Below are 18,220 nucleotides of genomic sequence, written 5' to 3'. Positions count from 1 at the left end.
TCCCCATTTTTTGTTTTTGTCAGGTTTGTCAAAGATCAGATAGATGTAGGAATGCAGACTTATTTCTGGGTTCTCTATTATGTTCCATTGGTCTATGTGTCTGTTTCTGTACCGGTACTATGCTTTTTTGGTTACTATACCTGTATAGTATAGTTTGAAGTCAGGTAGTGTGATGCCTCTAGTTTTGTTCATTTTGCTTAGACTTACCTTATTCATGCTTTTTTTTTGGTTCCATATGAATTTTAAAATAGATTTTTCTAGTTTTGTGAAAAAAAAGTCAATGGTAGTTTAATAGGAGTGGCATTGAATCTGTAAATTGCTTTGGGCAGTATGGCTATTTTAATGATAATGATTCTATCCATGAGCATGGAATGTTTTTCCATTTTTTCGTGTCATCTCTGATTTCTTTGGGCAGTGTTTTCTAGTTCTTGTAGAGAGATTTCTCCTCCTTTGTTAGCTGTATTCCTAGGTATATTTGTTTTATTTTTGTGTGTGGACATTTTGAATGGGATTATATTCCTGATCTGGGTCTCAGCTTGACTGTTAGTATATAGCAGTGCTAGTGATTTTTTTCACATTAATTTTGTAACATGAGACTTTGCTTAAATTGTGCCTCATTTGGAGGAAAGAAGGCACTCTGGCTTGTCAGTGTTATTGTGTTGATTTTTTCTTTGTGAGCTTATCCACCTTCAGTCTTTGAAGTTTCTGACCTTTGTTTTTGTTTGTTTTTTGTTTTTGTTTTTTTTATCCTACCCGATGATCTTGAGGGCTTGATTGTGGTATTAGATGAATTCAGCCAACTGGCTTCGTTTCCGGAAGATTTTAGAGTGCCAGCCTCAGCTCCGAACTCCTGGACTGCGTGCTCTAATTCTGGAGGACTCTATTGGACCCAGACTTTGTTCTCTGGCTCCTGGAGGTTAGGAATCCACTGTGCTGTGGGGAACGGTGCTGCAGGGGGCCCAGGTGCTCCTGGACCACTGATTATTACACTCCAATGCGTGGTGTCAGCCAAAGCATTTAATAAAGCAGTGACAGCAGGATCTGTCCTCATTCACACGTGCCAGCAGCAGCAGTTGCAGCAGCGCAACAGAATGCTAGCCTGCCAGGATGCCTGCCTCCCTGTGGGCATTCGCCTCAGTGGTGGAGGCAACTCAGTTGTGGGTGCCGCGAGGTGCAGGTGGGGGCATGCTTGCGACTGTGTGCAATGTCGCACTTGAGGTGGTGTTGGCTCGAAGGCGGGGCGCTGGCGAGTCCAGATCTGGGTGCTTTCTCTGTGCCCTGTAAGCAGGAGTAGTCACTTAGGGTGGAGGCTGATCTGCTGCTGTTCTCTGTACAGTGTTAGTGCAAGAGCGGGTTGCGGGCAGGGATGGGGCTGGCTGGCTTTGTACCTGACAAGGCTCGGTCTATAATGTCAGGCCGTGGGGCTATCGGAGGTGGATTGAACTCCTGTGTGCTGGCAGGGCAACAGAAGCAAAACTCACCTGGCAGACTCCTACTAGCAGTGTGAAGTGGGGAGTTGCCTTGAGGCAGGGGGAAGCTGCAGTGTGGAGAGGGAGCTTGCCGGCTGGTGCGTGGCCACAGGGGACACCCCGCTGGAGCTCTCCGCCAGTCAGGCACGGTCCGCCAGTGCAGAAGCTATGGTGAGGACCCCCAGGGCACCTGCGGCTGCCCTGCAAGCAGGCGTGGCCAGGCTGGAGCACCAGTAGAGGCCAGCAGACCAAAGGGTTCTCAGGTTGGACCATCCCTGCCCAATGGGCAAGACTGCCTGGCAGAAATCAGGTCTGACAGGTCCCTTAGGGCTAAAGTCTCCTATGAGAGCAAGTGGAGCCTAGGGGGACGACCAACCCTGGCTGTGCTCTGCTACCAACGCTCCTGCATCAAACCCTCTGGGCTTGACATCTGCTGGCTTGCTGCACCCACCACTTCTCTAAGCAGCTCTCCCGGCCAACTCCAGTGTCCCTGGTGAGCGAGGCGTTGCCACCTGCTGAGGTTCCAGAGGCTGGGGGCGACAGCGAGCTGCTCCTTAACTATTCAACTCCACTCGTTCTTCTGGAGCTGTTGGGGGTCAGGAATGAGTCCCAGTGTGCTGCAGCCCCTTGTAGGGTTCCAAGCTTTCTCCTCCTTCAGCCCAGCTTCTGTGTCTTCCCTCCATCCTCTCTCAGTGCCTTCCCTCTGAAGATCTGTTAGGAGCACAGCAGTCCTCTTGGTCCCTGGGAGGGAGCTGTTCCACCTGGCTTTATCTAATCAGCTATCTTGCCCTCCTCCCCCATGTTATTTTTTTAAACTGCTCTTTGAATTCAGTGATATTTTCCTGAACGCTGCAAACTACTACATATAACCATTTCGGTAATAATGTTGGAAGTTTTATAGGTGGAAAAACAACTTGTTTCAAATTACAAGTAATTGATTACCTGTGAGGTGGAGGTTTTTTAAATGCTTTATATGCTTGTTACCCATTTGTGCAAAGAATTCTAAATGTGTTAGGCTTATTAATCACATAGAGATGATAAAACGGTTAGGATTGGAAGAAATGTTATGTAATTTCTTCCTCAAATGTAAGACTAATCATATAAACTATAGCTTTTACACTGTTGGTTCAATTAGAAACAAAGATACATCTCTAGAATTCAGTTAAAGAGGGATTCTTGGTCTGGCCCAGTAGTTCTCAAATCAAGATGCATATTACCACTGCCTGGAGGCTTTTTAATAAATACTAACAGCAGGTTTCCATCTTCAGATACTCTAATGTGTGACCTAGTCATCAATATTAAAGCTTCTCAGGTACTTTTAATGTGTAGCAAAGGTTGAGAACTTTTAGTCTAGACTATATCTGAAGTCTGTAGCCACCTAACACAGATTTTAATTCTCATTTATCAGCATCATCTAGAACAATCTTCTTAATCTTTATTCCATATTTTTCTTTCACGTAGTCACAAGTCTATGACTTTTGTTATAATTAATTACTACATTAAATTATATCTTTGGTTAACATCTCAGACTGTATTTCTACTTTTTGGTTGGGGGAAATATCCTCAGAAATGTAAACATTTGACTGTCATACTTGGGTTTGTTTAAGGAGTGAAGCTCTTTTAAACTACGCTGGAGTAATAGCACATAAAGTGAGTTGACCATTTTCTAATAGTATTTAATTTTAAGAACCTAGAGAAAGGAGTTAGAGTGAACTTCCAAGATCACTTTTAATCTGTGCTTAGCACTTACCTTTTTCATTTTATTTGTAGTGAGCGCATAAAAAGTCATTTTTGTCTTTTTAAGTCTAGTGCATTAACACATTTTATATTCAAGTACAAATTGTGTTTTGTTAACAATTTCCAGACTTTAGGTTATACCTATCTTTCCAGTGATATGAATAATTTACAAGTGACTGCCTGAAATAACTTCATAACTTCCAGACCAGACTATTAGACTATATTAAAAGTGGAGCCATGTCCTTTCTAATCCATCGGTGTAACCTCTCAAGGGAAAATAAAATACCGCAGTAAAATGACTGTTACATTTCTGTTCTTTAATCCATTATTCACCTTCAGTGCTATCACCTGGATTCTAATTAGGTCTTCATGCAGTGTTCTGATCCTTGGAGACAGATTGGTTTATTTTTCCTCTGGCCTGTGAGTATCACCGAGCAGGCATGAAAGATGATTCCGTCCTCCTTCTCTCAGCCCTACTTTCCTTTCAAATCTTTGGAAAATAATATTTTGCTTCTGTCATTTATAATCTGGTACTGCTGATAGTTATGCACCTCAAGATGTTTGTATATTAATGAGTGTGGTTTACTCTTATTTCCTACTGTATCCTGTTAATGTTACAAATTATTTCTTCTTAAGGAGTAAACAATTTCTCCTGTGTTGTGGTTTTCTGAGTGTGGCTGCTCTGAGCTTGCAGTATGTATTGAAAAAGAAAAAGAAAAGGTACATTTACATCATAGTTTGTGGATATCTTCGACAAGATGACATTGTACATTGAGGCAAAATCTCATAAAATCTTAAATTGTGTTCTTAGAGGCTGCAGAATATGAATGTATTATAAGAATGTTGACTCTATTCCTTGTTCAAACGACTTGATTTTCAAGAGTAACTGAAGAGCTATTTATAAAGCTTTATGCAACTCTATTAAGTAGAACAATATGTAAGGCAGAGAGTAATACTGACAGTTCAATTTTCACACTCAAAGTACTCTATGTCATCAAAAAGAAAACCTCTAAATTTGTAATAAATATTTAAAAGTTCATTTGGGGAAGTTTATCTAAACCAGTAAAGAACATCATTTAGTATGAAAACTCTAGGTTTCTTCATCCATCTACCTTCTCTCACCACTACCACCACTACTATTAGCAAAGTGGAAACAAAAGGAAGTTATTATTCTCAAACTGTTTTATGACATTTTCACATCATAAAAAGTAGCACACATGTTCAAATTGGGAAATCACAATAAAAGAGACTTGCAGACTTTCCTTAATATTAATCAACACTTATTTTTAGAAATTTTATATAGTCCTTAATAAATAACCATTTGTTTGGGTTTCTGAGGTCATCACTTACTACATTTGATTTAGATTACACCTCCTTGTATAGACTCACGTTAGGTAAAGCAACATGGAATTAGTAGCTGTAATTAAAATCTACTCTGGATGCAGCCTCATGTAGCAGGCCAGAGGAGTGGGTATTGCAGTAGTTTGCTACTGTTTCTTGTGGATACAGAAATTTCTAGTCCTAATGCTTTGTCACAGACAATGCAGAATGCTGTGTGTCAAAGACAAGACCAAAGAAAAACATTTTCACTTATACTTTCTTTTTTTCCTGCTGAGCACTCCTTGTTACTTGAGAATCCCTTTGCAAAATAATTTTATAAATTTTCATCCTTGAAAACCTGTGGTCTATGTGCTGTCAAAATTTCTAAATCCTGGGGTGATCATTTCTAAATCCTGGGGTGATCATTTCTAAATTCTGGGGTGATCATTTCTAAATCCTGGGTGATCATTTCTAAATCCTGGGGTGATCATTTCTAAATCCCGGGGTGATCATTTCTGCCATTTTTGAAAATTTTGGCAAAATTTTCTGAAGAAACATGTCATTTGCTCAATCCTGAAACAAGAATAAACTCAGAACAGGTACTTTATTAGAGGATTTTGAAAATAAAGGTGATTCACTTCTGTCAAATACCTATGCCTCAAAAGCGTTATCTTAAAAACATATACAGACTGAAGCCTCTTTAAAATAAGATCTAAAAAGTGGATTAAGTGATTATATATCAGTCATATAATAATGTATTTTCTCAGTAGGAATTTGAATAATTTATTTAACAGTAATTGACTAGTTTATGTCATTTTCCCCAAAAATTGTTAAAATAATTGATTGGATGCTATTTTACTTTAAGAAGCCATAATCCTACAACTTAGATATTTCATTCTTTCTACTCAGAATGTTAAACATCTTGTTATTTTTTCCTTTGCCACCTTATCTTATTTTATCTTATTTTTTATTTGTAATTTTTATGGATACATAATAGCTGTACATATTTATGGGGTACATGTGAAATTTTGAAACAAGCATATGATGTGTAATAATCAAATCAAGGTAATTAATTGGAATATCTATACAGTATATGAGATATGTGATATATCACATATATATCACATACATCATATGTATTACACATATATGTGTGATATATCACATATACCATGTATCACATATATATGTTCTGTTCATAAGTTCTGTGTCCCGGTCTGGACACTGACCATTGAAAAGTAGATGCTTTTCTGTACCAGGAGCTGTTGATGCATGCTGTGCTCTTTGACTCTTCCATCCTAAAACACCACTATTAAGTCTGTGCTCTGAATGGTCGACAGGCAGTGAGCGATCACACCGCAGGTGTGACATTCTCTAGCTTTAACCAGGACTTGTACAACTTTTTCACTTTCAGTATCCAGAGCTGATGTAGCTTTATCCAACTGTAGGATTTGAGGTTATCTGATGAGGGGTCAGGCAATAGCAATCCTCTGTTTTTGACCTCCTGAGAGATAAGCCCCCTTATCTCCCACTCGTTTCATATTTGTAGGATGACGTCTCTAAGAAAAAATGTATCTTGGCAGCTTTGTCTGCACTCACAATTTCATCCTGTGATAAAACCTGGCTATTGTCTCCATAGGCAATATTCTCAGTAATATTTTACATACATATATAATATCAATTATGTATCATATATATCATATATATTATATATCAAATATATCAAACACACATATATGTATATGAAGAAATGTTATATATATAATGTTTTCTTTATTCATCCATTGACAGATTCTTAAGTGCATTCTATATCTTGACTTTTGTAAATAGTGTTGTAATAAACAGGAGAGTGAGGACAGATATCTCTTTGATATACTAGTTTCCTCTCTTTTAGATGTACACCCAATAGTGGAATTGCTGGATCATATGGTAGTTCAATTTTGAGTTTTTTGAGGAACTTCCATACTGTTTTGTTGTAGTGGCTGAACTAATTTACAATCCCTCCAATAGTGTAGGAGGATTTGCCTTTTCCCACATCCTCCCCATAATCTATTATTACCTGTTTTTTTTTAAAAAATCATTTTAACTTTTATTTTAGATTCAGGAGGTACATGTGCAAGTTTGTTACATGTATATACTGTGTGATGCTGAGGTTTGGGGTATGATTGATCCTGTCACCCAGGTACTCAGCATAGTACCCAATAGTTAGTTTTTCAACTCTTGTCCCCCTCCCTCTCTCCCCTTTCTAGTATTCCCCATCGTCTATTGTTGCCATCTTTATGTCCATGTTTATCCAATATTTAGCTCCCACTTATAAGTGAGAACATGCAGAATTTGGTTTTTTGTTCCTTCATTCATTTACTGAATTGCTTATCTTTTTGATAAAAGCTGTTTTAACTGGGATGGGATAATATCTCATTGTGGTTTTGATTTATATTTCTCTGATAATTTGTGATATTGAGGATATTTTCATAAACCTCTTGGCTATTTGTATGTCTTTTGAAAAATGTCTATTCATATTTTTTGTTGATTCAAAAAATTGGATAATTAGGGTTTTTTCCAATTAAGTTATTTGAGCTCCTTCTATATTCTGGTTATTAATCCCTTGTCAGGGGGGTACTTTGCAAATATTTTTCCCATTCGGTGGGTTGTCTCTTCACTTGTTTATTGTTTGTTTGTTTTTGATGTGCAAAAGCACTTTTGTTTAATATAATTTCATTGTTCATTTTTGCTTTCATTGTCTGCTTTGAGGTCTTACTCAAATCATTTCCCAGACCAATGTTCTGGAGCATTTCCTCAATGTTATCTTTGAGTGGTTTCATAGTTTAGGATTTACATTTAAGTCTTTATTCAATTTTGACTGGGGTTTTGTATATGGTGAGAGATAAGGGCTTAATTTCATTCTTCTGCATATGATTATCCAGTTTTTCTGGCACCATTTATTGAAGAGACTCTTCTTTCACCAATGTATGTCCTTGGCACCTTTTTCAAAGATGAGTTGACTGTAAATACATGAGTTTATTTCTGGGTTCTCTATTCAGTTTCATTGGTCTATGTCTGTTTTTATGCCAGTACCATGCTGTTTTGGTTACTTTAGCTTTGTAGTATAATTTGAAGTCAGGTAATATGATGCCTTCAGCTTTCTTCTTGCTCAGAAATGGTTTTACCATTCAAGGTCTTTTGTGTTTTCATATAAATGTTAGGAGTTATATGAAATCCTATTTTTCTATTTCTGTGAAGAAAGTCATTGTTATTTTGATAAGGATTACATTGAACTGTAGATTGCTTTGGGTAGCATAGGCATTTTAACCATATTGATCTTCTAATCCATGAACATGTGATATCTTTCCAATTTTTTGTGTCCTTTTCAATTTCTTTCATCAATGTTTTGTAGTTTTCATTGTAGAAATCTTTCACTTCTTTGGTTAAGTTTATTTCTAGGCATTTTATTTTATTTGTAGCTATTAAATGGGGTTACATTTTGGGTTTATTTTTCTGATTGTCTACTCTTGGCAGATTAAAATATTCTTAATTTTTGGTGTGTTGATTTTGTATCTTGCATCTTTACTGAAGTATAGTTCTAATAGTTTTTTGGAAGAGTCTAGATTATAAGATTATATCTTCTGCACACGAATATAATTTGACTTTATTCTTTCCAATCTGATTGCCTTTTTTTTTAATCTAATTGCTGTAACTGAAGGTATATTGAATAAAAGTGGTGAAAATGTACATTCTTGGCTTGCTTCAGATCTTAGAGAAAAAGTTTTCAGTTTTTCCCATTTAGTCTGATACTGTGAGTTTGTTGGATATGACCTTTATCATATTGAGGTCGGTTCCTTCTATATCCAGTTTCCTGAGAGTTTTTATCATGAGTTGTTCAATTTTACTAAATGCTTTTTCACCATCAATTAAAATGGTCATATGATTTTTGTACTTAATTCTGCTGATGTGATGTATTACATTTGTTGATTTGTGTATATTGAATCATCCTTGTGTCCCTGGGATGAATTCCACTTGATCATGATGAATGATTTTTTTTTTTCTTTTTGAAATGGAGTCTCACTCTGTTGCCCAGGCTGGAGTGCAGTGGCGCAATCTCGGCTCACTGCAACCTCCATCTCCTGGGTTCAAGCAATTCTCCTGCTTCAGCCACCTGAGTAGCTGGAACTTCAGGTGCGCACCAGCACACCTAGCTAATTTTTTGCATTTTTAGTAAAGACAGGGTTTCACCATGTTAGCCAGGATTGTCTCAATCTCCTGACCTCGTGATCTGCCTACCTGGGCCTCCCAAAGTGCTGGAATTATAGGCATGAGCCAACATGCCCAGCCGATCTTTTTAATGTGTTATTGAATTCAGTTTGCTAGTATTTTGTTAAGAATTTTTGCGTCTGTGTTTATCATAGATATTGGCCCGTAGTTTTTGTTTATGGTTGTGTCTTTGGTTTTGGTATCAGGGTAATGCTGGCCTTGTATAATGAGTCTGGGAGTTTTTCCTCCTCCATGATATTTTTGAATAGTTTGAGTATATAATACTAACTGGTATTAGTTCTTCTTTAAATGTTTAGTAGAATTCAGCACTGAAGCCATAATGTTTTGGGTTTCTCTTTCATAGGAGATCTTTTTATTACTGCTTCTATCTAATTTCTTGTTATTGGTCTATTCAGGTGTTGTATCTCTTCTATGGTTCAATCTTGCTAAGTTGTATGTGTCTAGGAATTTATCCATTTTTTCTAGGTTTTCCAATTTATTGTTATATAGTTGCTTATAATAGTCTGTAATGATCCTTTGAATTTCTGCAGTATCAGTTGTAATGTCTCAGTTTTCATTTCTGGTCTTATGTATTTGGATTTTTCTCTCTGTCTTTTTAAATTAATCTACCTAAAAGTTTGTGGATTTTGTTCATCTTTCCACAAAACCAACTTTTTATTTTGTTGATCTTCTGTATTTTTTGTTTCAATTTCATTTATCCCAGCTCTGATATTTATTATTTCTTTTCTCCTACTAACTGAGTTTGCTTTGCTCTTGCTTTTCTAGTTCTTTAAGACGCATTTTTAGTTTGCTTATTCGAAGTCTTTCTCCTTCTACTTTTTTGATATAGACATCTATTGCTATAAATGTTCCTCTTAGTACTGCTTTTGCTGTATCCCATAGGTTTTGATATACTGTATTTTCTTTTGCTTCATAAATTTTTCAGCTTTTTTCTTAAATTCTTCACTAACCCAGTGGTCATTCAGGGGCATTTTGTTTAATTTCCATGTATTTGTATACTTTCCAAGGATCCTTTTATTACTGACTTCTAGTTTTATTCCATTATGGTCAGAAAAGACACTTGACATGATTGCAAATTTTTTTTAAGTTTTTGAGGCTTGTTTGGTGGGCTAACATATTGTCTATCCTTGAGCATGTTCTATGTGCTGAGAAAAAAAATATATTCTGCAGCTGTTGGATGAAATGTCCTGTAAATGCTTGTTAGGTCCATTTTATCTATAGTGCAGATTAAATTTTATATTTCATTGATGATTTTCTGTCTAGATAATATGTTCAACACTGAAAGTGGGGTGTGAAGTCCCTGTGTTAGTCCGTTCCCATGCTGCTAATAAACACATACCCAAGACTGGGTAATTTATAAAGGAAAAAGGTTTAATTAACTCACAGTTTAGCATGGTTGGGGAGGCCTCAGGAAATTTACAATCATGGTAGAAGGGAAGCAAACATATTCTTCACATGGTGGCAGGAGAGAGAAGAATGAGAACCAAGCAAAGGGGAAGCACCTTATAAAACCATCAGGTCTTGTGAGAAAGGGACTCACACCCCACTTTCAGTGTTGAACATATTATCTAGACAGAAAATCAACAATAAAATATAAAATTTAATCTGCACTGTAGATAAAATGGACCTAACAAGCATTTACAGGACATTTCATCCAATAGCTGCGTGACAGTGAGCTGCACTCACTATCATGAGAATAGCATGGGGGATACCACCCTCATGATTTAATTACCTCCCACTGTGTCCCTCCCATGACATGTGGGGGTTATGGGAACTATAATTCAACATGAAATTTGGGTGGGGACACAGCCAAAACATATCAGTCCTCAACTATTATTGTATTGGGGTCTCTCTCTCTCTTTAGGTCTAGTAATATTTGCCTTATATATCTGGGTACTCCAGCATTGGATGCAAATATATTTACAATTGTTACAGCCTCTTGCTTTATTGACACTTTTATCATTGTCATATCATGACAATTTTTCTCTGTTTTTAGTTTTTAGTTTTAGTCTTGAAATCTATTTTATCTGATATAAATATAGCTATTCCTACTCTTTTTTGGTTTTAATTTGCATGAAATATGTTTTTCCATCTCTTCCTTTTAGTCTATGTGTGTCTTTATAGATGAAGTGAGTTTCTTGTAGACAGCATATAGTTGGGTCTTGCTTATTTATTTATTTATTCAGCTATTCTATGTCTTGATTGAAGATTTTAGTCTATTGAAATTCAATTTATTAATAATATGTAAAGACTTACTACTACCATTTTGTTATTTGTCTTCTGGCTTTTGTTAGCCCTCTCACCTTTCTTTCTGTCCTTTTTTGTGTAAAACTGAATTTCTTTGTTAATATGTTTTAAGTTCTTACCTTTTATTTGTGTGTATCTATTATAGCTTTCTGCCTTGTGGTTGCCATGAGTCTTTCTAATAATATCTTATAATTGGTTATTTTAAACTGATAACAACTTAACTCTGACCACAATGCAAAGAAAAACAGGTTGTGAAAAAAAGAACAAACCACCCAAAACGTCACCCTTTTTCTCCATTTCTCTTGTGTTTTGACTTTTTGTTGTCTCTATTTATAACTGAATGGGCTTGGTGCTTTATTTTACTGTGGCTGAGCTGGTACCCAGTTGCAAGACAAAGTCATCTGTACTCTTCTCTCTCCTTTCCCTAGGCAGAAGGAGTCTCCTCCATGCTGTACTGCCTGAAGTTTGGGAAGGGGTGACACAGGCATACTTATGGTTGCTGCAGCTGTTGTCACCCTGGGTCACACCCTTAGCCCATTGTCTCTGAGAGCAGAGTAGCTCCAGGGCCTGCCCAAGGACTGCAGTCACCGTGGCTTGACTGCCATTCAAATGTATTCCACTTCAGTCAGCCAGTAGTGAAGCAGGCCAGGACTTGGGTTCCTCCTACTGGGGTGGAGGACTCCCCTCTGGCCTAGGACTGGTCCAAATGCTCCCTTGGATGATACTGGCAAAATTCTGCCTTGTGTTGTGTTCCCCTGTGACAAGATGGGACTGAGTTCCAGTACAAAGGAACACACTCACTCCACTCTCTCTCTTCCAAATACAGGGATTTTCTCTTTTCACTGCACTTCCTGGAATTGGGGGAGACATGATGTAGGCAATGCAAGTGGTGTAGTTTGGATATTTGTCTCTGCCCAAATCTCATGTTGAATTGTAATACCCAATGCTGGAGGTGGGGTCTGGTGGGAGGTGTTTGGCTCACGGAGGCAGATCTCTCATAGCTTGGTGCTGTCTTTGTGATAGTGAGTTCTCATGAGATCTGATTATTTAAATGTATGTGGCACCTCCCGCCAACTCTCTCTCACTTGCGCCTGCTTTTGCCTTGTAATGTGCCTGCTCCCCTTTTGACTTCTGCCACGATTGAAAGCTTCCTGAGGCCTCCCTAAAAGCCAAGCGGATGCCATCACCATGCTTTCTGTAAAGCCTGCAGAACGATGAGCTAATTAAACCTCTTGTTATAAATTACCCAGTCTCAGGTATTTTTCATAACAATGCGAGAATGGCCTAATACAGCAAGACCGCCCTTTCTACCCTCTTCAATGCTTCTGTCTTTGTTATGTTAAAACCAGGTGCTGTGATTGCTCACCTGATTTTTTTTTTTTTATTCTTATGAAAGTGCTTTCATGAATTGATAGTTGTTCAATTTGGTGTTCCTGTGGTAGGGACAATAGCTGGAGGGTTCTGTTTGACCATCTTGTTCCTACTTCTCTTACCGATATATCATTATTTTATATTAGAATAAAATGCTTTCATTTTTATCCATTTATTTTTATAATTTGAGTCAAAGCAGGGAACATTTCTACTATGATGACTGTCAGTTTTCTCCTACGTGCTTTAAAAATTTCACAACCGGCATTCAATTACAGAAAAGTTCCAGTGGGGGAAAAAACATGTATTCACTACGCTCTCTGGAGAAAGAAGTACTTTTGGTTTATTATACCTTTTTTTCATAAACTTAAAACTAAAATAGCACTGTTCTATATAATAAATCGTTAAGATGTTTAAAAATCCAGTAAAGGCAAAAAATGTAATGAAGAGACATTTAATTTCAAATAGAACAGTAATATTATCTTGCTGATTCAATCAATATAACACTGAAACTGAAAAAACATGTAAGTTGCTGACAATTTATTGATGCTGGAAATGCTATTCTGACAATTAAACTTTTATTTCATTAGCTACAAATATTTGCATTACGTTGCTCTACCAAGAAAATGTTATTACATCTTTGCAGTTATGAAAGTAGTGGAATACTGGTCATTACTAGAAATAGCTATGTTCCCATTTAGCTAATAACATTTTAGTTCATGTAACTGTGAGATAAAAGACAAAGGATTATTTATTTGTCTAAAGGATGATCCTAACTAACAATGCAAAGAACATGGGTAGCCTGTAACTTATTCTCTGAGATTCCAACCCTTTAGCTGGGACATTTTTCAAGAATGGGATATTTTATGTCAATATAAATCTAGACAACTCCCGAACACGAACCAGAGGATCACTAGAAGCTTTGCAAATCCAACATTATTTCTGGGGCATATTGGCTTGGACAAAATAAACTGTGTTCTTTTAAGTCCACTTCTCCTCATTTTTTCTTAAAGAATACATGGGTTGTTGTCCCATAGAGCTAATAATTTTTTCATAACTCTTCCATTAGATAATAATAATAGCAATTACTGAAATCTAAGGTGCTAGCCATGTTACTAAGTTCTTCAAATACACTATGACACTTAAACCTCAAAACAATCCTGATGTATCCCCAGTGCTTAGAATAGTGCCTGTCACTACAGAGGTATTCAGTAAGCATTTAGTAGTGAATGGGCAAGCCTGTGAAGAAGGTATTATAACTCTGTGTTACAGATGAGGACATTAAGGATAAGAAAATGAAATAACTTGTTCAGGTTTATATTACCAGCAAGAAGGAGAGGCAGAATTTGAAGACAGTTCTAGCTGATTGACTCAAAAGTTTATGCTTTGACTCTTCATACACACAGCTTCACCTAAATTCTCAGAGCCTCAGTTTATTATTAGGAAAATAAAGATATTTCCACAAGTGATCTCTAAGGGCCTTTCTAAATTAAATAAATTAATGACCAATCTGTGAAAAATTAACATCAAGCACAGACTTGAGAAGTGGGTATGAAACCCCAGTGGTGATATGTTTTTTCCACTTTGGAAAAGTTGGCAAGATTTCTGGATTTGTTGCTGAGTGTAAAAAGTGAGCCTGAGTCTTACCTTCTACAGATCTATATAATCTCTTACCTGCAGTTCTAAAGTCCAAACAGCTAAACACTAAAACCTTTTAGATACCTTTGTCTGCAAAACATGTCCTGACTTGAACTTATTCGAGTGCAAACACTAACCTGAACTGATGTGAGGCTATTTCTAGTGTTTATTCATCACACATGTGGGCATTTGTTTGATTTGCTGCCAAAATATTAATATATTAGGCCATGAGATGCTACATCCACTCCTTGAGAGAAGAGGGCTAGAATGTGAAGGCATTAGACAATTAATGCAATATATACCTTTTTATAAGCCTAAACAATTCTAAATCATAAACTATATTTAGTCAATGGCTTTGGGATAAGAAGTAGTGGACGTGCTCATGCTCTGATGGCTACAACTGTAGTCATTGGAGGAAGAGAGAGCCAGAGACAGGAAAACTTTTAGTTTTAAGGGTGCTGATTTCAAGATATCAGGACATCTGCTATAGGTGTGTTTTCTTATTTGTAAAAAGGAAGAACACCAGAAATCATCATGGTGTGTCCCCTTCTGAAAGAGCTAGAATCCCTAGGAGTGGAAGTACGTTCTAGTGACCCCTGAAACAGAAAGAAACTAAAGTCATCCAAAACCATTTAAATCACACTCAGCTTGTCTTTGATATATCTACATTCTGTTTCTGACTTGCACCTATATTTTCCCCAAATCTCTCCTGGTTTTAGAGTCATCAGGGTACTTCAAGGTAGCACAATAATAAAAAGGAAGAAAGAAACCCACATCTTGCACCTATTTACAACTTCCTGGTTTTATTAGATTTTTACTCACATTTTCCTATTGAGTATTCATATAAAAAGGTAGAGAAGAAAAGAGAAGAGTTATTGTAGCTCCACTGAAAAGATGGAGAAATGTATTCTTTTCAGGTTAAGTGACTGGCCATTGTCACACAACTATTTAGTGGCAAAAGAGGGACTGGAATTTGGAATCTAGATTCCTAACTGAGTGAACTTCCCACTATATGAAATGACTCTTGAACTTAACTTTCATTATCTGAATGTGCTATACCTAGGATATTTCTCTTTTCAAATAGATGTTATATAAAAAGCATACTCGATATTCCACAAATATCATGGAAAAAAATAATAGAAAATTTATATGAAATGATAGTGCAGTGTGACTCACCAGATTTCCTGACTGCTTCCCAAAAAGATTTTCCTAGTTTATTCAAGACACAGAACAGACTTCCTAAAGTTGCAGTGTTAAAATTCCTTTATGTCTTCTTTGAGAATCTGGAGACTAGCCAAACATTCATTTTGATACCGCTGGAACTAATGCTGTACTTTATAAAATGGGTCCCAGCATGCTCCTGAGATGTCTTAAAGGCACGATGGGCTTTGACTAGTGTGATTGGAGCTGTCTTTTTTGTACATGGACTGACTTGAGTAGTCCCTTGGCAGCCTTCACCTGGGCATACACACAGCAGTCAGGCTCCCAGGTGATTATGTGTGTGTGCTGCAGGGTCCCAATATTGAACTTCTTTTCATCTTTCTTTGTCAATTTTTAGTCTCCTTCCTTGTTTTCATTAACAATAAATAAATGCATCAATTTCTGTATCTTTTTGCTAAGGATATGAGGGTATGCCATGGACAGAATTATTCCCCTCAACCCTTCACAAAATTTCATAAGAAGCCCTAAGCCCTAATGTCTTGACATCTAGAGATGAGGTCTTGGGAAGAAAATTAGGCTTAATGAGGTCACAAGAGTAAGGCCATTATAATGAGAATTAGTGCCCTTATGAGAAGAGACGCAAGACAGCTTGCATGCTCATGCTCCCCCTCCACCCTCCTCTGTCTTTCTCCCTCATGTGAAGATACAGTGAGAAGGAAGCCATCTGCCAGCCAGGAAGTGAGCCCTCTTTACCAAAACCTGACCATACTAGCACCCTAAACTCAGACTTTCAGCCTGCATAGTATTTTATTACGGAAGCCTGAGATGACTAAGACACAGTACGTATATAGCATTGTAAATTATAACTCACTGGAGACACTGACAATTATTGATGCCTCTATACTCTTAGAAACTTCAAATATGTTACAATAAGTTATTTGTTAAGTACTTAACTCTGGTTTAATAGTATGCATTTTCTAGATTTATTAAGAAAATAACATGTGACAGGGTTGAAAATGAACATATTACTAACCTAGAAATGCAAGAAACTTAACTGAGAGAGCATAGTCTTCTAGTTTGTGTTAAGTTGTAGAAGAATGATTTAAACTTTTCTATAAAACATGTCCCAAATTCTTCCAAATTACATGCTATATGGTCTCTTTTGGGATAAATACTCAGTCAATTAATAGCCCAACTCCCTCTCTAGTTGTTTTCCCACCTTTGTAGGTATTTAACAAACTTAGAACCACATTTGGGAGTCACTTTCACCAAGTTAAACTGTTTTGAGAAATTATTTTTTCAAGCTAAACTCCTGGCTCCATATTGCTTTCTTTCTTTTACTTCCCACTGCCTCCTTTTCCCAACATTCTCTTTTAAAAATCTAGTTTTTCTTGCTGTATCATATGCATCTTTACAAACCATTTTATTTCCTTTTAGGAACAAGGCAGGACACAAATAAAAATAATGATAATTAAATAAACTAATTAGCCAGCCTCAAGCTACTCTGCTAGAAAGAAATAATAATGCAGATTAATTATTCATGAATATGGGAAATAGCAGAGAAAGCCTAGATTCATATATTGAAAAAGCCCAAGTATATGGAATCACAAAGTTCTGCAAGATGGAAACTATAAATAGGGGGTGATAGGAACAAGGCAGTCCAGATCATTTGTAGATGTTTATTCTAGCATGTATGAGCTAGAATAATCACTGCCTCACAATAGCATAAATTAGTTAGGCATTACTTTTTGATGGCTTCTTCATTTTTTGAACACAAGGATTCTTATAGTAGAGGCCCAAAGAAAAACACTGGTTAACTCAGGTTAAAAAAAATCATTAAAATTGCCCATTATATTGCATAGAGAACTATCAGCAAATATCTGAATACATTTGGAAGCAGATTAAATTATTATATGAGTGTCACTATACCAGCACAGCAAATATCCGGATACATATGGAAGCAGATTAAATTATTATGAGTGTCACTATACCAGCACAATATAGACATCTCCTATTCTATTAAAAAGAAACAGTTTATAATATATTTTAATGCCACCTACTAATACTTTGAGAAAAGTAAATATTAATTTTTCATTATTTTATTTACCAAACTGATGCAAAAATGAATTTTTATAAGCTTTTATTCTATCTATTTTTTTCTTGCTAACATTTTGACTGAAATAACAAGATGAGTAAGAAATTCTTCATGGGGAAATTAGCCTCTTTAGATTTCCGTTATGATATTTCCAAAGGTAATTTTATTTTTCATTTGGGCTATTGATATATTCTTAAAACTTCCAGATAAATTTGGAAATTTAGCAGTATTCACTGGGCAACAATATTTTGTTGATGTTTGTTTTTCAAATTATCTAAACCAAAAAGCTTATTTAAGTTCTACTTCCCCGGGTTTCTATGTAGAAATAGAAATTGTTAGTCCAAATTTTATTTAAAAATGATTTATAAAGGATGGTTCGACTCTATCTTTGAAAACAAATAATTTCCAGTTTGAATAATGATATGTTAATTAAATTAAAATTGATTAAGTCAGGCGGCATTACATATTTGCTAGTGCTTCAATTTTAGTCAGGAGAGGAATGGATATGCTTTAGTATTCAAATGCCACCATCATGTTTAAATTCATTGCTGTGCTGTGGAAAGAGAAACAACAGAAGCAGCTGTGTGCTCCCTCCGCATTGAGCAGAGAATTCAATAACTCACAGAGTAGGCAGGATTAGCTACTCACTGTCAAACACAGTTGCCCAATTCTGTGCAGCAGATTTTTTTTAATATTCCGTTTTGGAATACTAAAAGGTTGAAATATGTAAAATATGCAAACATTTCCATTTGCAAGTCACAATGAGAACACAGATGCACAGGTTCTATTTAGCATTATAGCTTTACTGGTTGAATTCAACTAATTTACTAAAGGAATTATATTTATTAATAACTGAATAATAATTTATTAATGAAAACAAGTTTCCGAACATAGTACTTATTTTTAATCGGTGAGA

The sequence above is a fragment of the Pongo abelii genome, chromosome 3 (genome assembly GCF_028885655.2).
Source record: "Pongo abelii isolate AG06213 chromosome 3, NHGRI_mPonAbe1-v2.0_pri, whole genome shotgun sequence".
NCBI classification, from domain to species: Eukaryota; Metazoa; Chordata; class Mammalia; order Primates; family Hominidae; genus Pongo; species Pongo abelii.
Note: the sequence above shows the minus strand (reverse complement) of the source record.